We start from the raw sequence: 2434 nt of genomic DNA, 5'->3' as shown, positions 1-2434 counted from the left end.
TTCAATAGTATGTACTAGATGCAAGAAGAATGAGGGTCATTGTTCTGACTAGAGGTAAAGACAAAAATAGATGGCAGAAGGAAGTTGAAAACAGACATTTTCATTCTGTTCTTGATCCTAGCAACACAGACTTCAGAAAATCATATTGGGCCCTTTCACCAGAGCAATCAATAACAGTCCTGATATAAGCAAAGAAGTCCATGGAAGAATTATGAGGTGAGCCCTGCACCCTACTGAGATGAAGAGTTATAGAAAACAGGAGAACATTGACCGGGAAATCATGAGAATTCACCCCTTCACAACTTCCTCTTTAAATACCCTATGGCTGGATTACAATCTGAAGACAATAGCTCCCATGAAGCTGCTTCTCTCTAAAGATTTATAATGATACCCAAGACAATATTTGGGATTTTGTGGCTTTATACTCATCCACCCCATCACTCAGTGTTCACTTCCCTATCAACTCCATGAGACCAACTAATGACTAGCTTTAGCCAGACAGTGTAGCTGATACTCATCCCTAGAAGGGAAGGAAGTTACAGGTCAAAGTAAATGGACACCTGAGGCATACAAGTACCTTAAATGTAAAATAACTTACTGGGAAACATATGATTCAAAGCAGAGTTAACAAAATGAACACAAAAATAATTTAAAATAATAATAATCTATAATTTATACTTAGGAGATATGAAAAGATAAGTGAAATTAAATCAGAAAGAAATCATAACAATGAATAAAAAAAGAAGAAAATGTGGTTAAACAAATGAAACAATACATTGGATAAGTAGTAATACGGACTCCACTGAAGGATAAAGTTTAGTGAGTTAGAAAATTAGATGCATAAACTCTCCCAAAGGTGCCAGGAAGGACTAAACAAATATGGAGTATAAATGGAGTGATAGATGTGCCAATATCAGATAATAGAAGTCCTGGAAAATAAAAAGCATAAAAAACGGACAGACGAAAGGTAAAAAATCCCAACCTTAAGTGATCTATACATTGATAAAGAGAATAGGTAAGGTGAAATGCAACAAAGACAACAAAGTCACCCCCACAAGAATACAAGGATCAAAGAATGTTAGATATAAGAACACAGTATACTATTCCTAAAATATTAAAGGAAAGAATATTGAGTCAATAATTTGATAGTCAAATTATAAAGAGATGACATTATAATGATGATAAAAATCCCAAAATAGGCCTTAGAAAATGTGCCATAAAGACCTGAATTAAAAATACTTTTTGGAATAATGATGCAAATAATAAGGAAACTCAGAAAACTTAAATATTTGAGCTGGTATCTGAACCTCAGTCAGGCTGCTTATAAGGTCCTATTCTTTTCACTCTACCATACTGATTTTAATTAACAACAATATCATCTACATTTAATGTCCTTATATTTAAAGCATGGTATAGAAGTAAAAAATGACAGTGGTTTTATGCTCTTGGTAGGAGTCATATATGATTATTTAAAATATAATTCATGTCTATGGCCACACTACCCTGAACAAGCCCAATCCTGTCTGATCCTGGAAGCTAAGCAAGGTCAGGCCTGGTTAGTACTTGAATGAGAGACCACTTAGGAAGATCAGGTGCTATAGGTGTAAAAAAATTAAAAAATAAAAAAAAATAAGGAATTGTAAACTGACAAGGTCTTTTCAATCTGTGAGGTCAACCAAGGGTTGCCTCACCTTAAATAAATAAATAGATGATAGATAGATAGATAGATAGATAGATAGATAGATAATTAATTTGCTTAAATGACATAATTTCTTTACATGTTTATCAGAACACATTTCACTATATTTATATGATTATAACTTTATGATCATTGTATCCATGAATATGTCTGAGAAGGAACTTGAGATCCTCAAAATAATTAGGGGTAGATAACTTTTCAAATGAATTAGAGAAATAAAACATCTTATCTGAAGTCACCTAACCAGTAAGTGGGAATCAATTTGGCAGTCATGGTTTTTCCCTCTGCTTCAGCTCTTTCCGAACTGCCTAATTAATGAATGTATGTTCCACCAAAATTCTTCGATTTTTGCCCTCTTAATATTAGGTGGCAATCCTTAGCTAGACACATGAATGCTTCATGTTAAAAAAAAAAAAATGCTGTCCAGCCTCTCTCAGGACTACTTGTGGCCATGTGCCTAAGCTATGGACAAAGAGATGTAAGAATAATTGTCGTTCTTACAATTGTTGTTCTTACAATTATTCTTACATCTCTTTGTCCATAGGAGAAATTTTCTCACCAGATGTTTAGAGGTTGCCTTTGACCCTTCAGTTTCATCTCTTTATCCTTCTTGATTGTTGAGATGAAGACACAATGGCAGGTGCTTGAGCAGGCATATTGGAGCAGGCAGAAGAGACGTGCACTTTAAGGGATAAAAAATAAAGTTAGGAAGGGCTCGAGTCCCTGATTATAACC

The 2434-nt window shown here is 34.3% G+C and overlaps 1 pseudogene; it reads left to right on the top strand.

Annotated features, from left to right (window-relative positions):
• The first annotated feature begins 1485 nt into the window (after positions 1 to 1485).
• On the top strand, positions 1486 to 1604 carry LOC118609205 (annotated as a pseudogene).
• Positions 1605 to 2434: the final 830 nt, after the last annotated feature.

The sequence above is a fragment of the Rousettus aegyptiacus genome, unplaced genomic scaffold (assembly GCF_014176215.1).
Source record: "Rousettus aegyptiacus isolate mRouAeg1 unplaced genomic scaffold, mRouAeg1.p scaffold_m13_p_10, whole genome shotgun sequence".
NCBI classification, from domain to species: Eukaryota; Metazoa; Chordata; class Mammalia; order Chiroptera; family Pteropodidae; genus Rousettus; species Rousettus aegyptiacus.
Note: the sequence above shows the minus strand (reverse complement) of the source record. Positions and strands in the feature narration are given on the sequence as shown.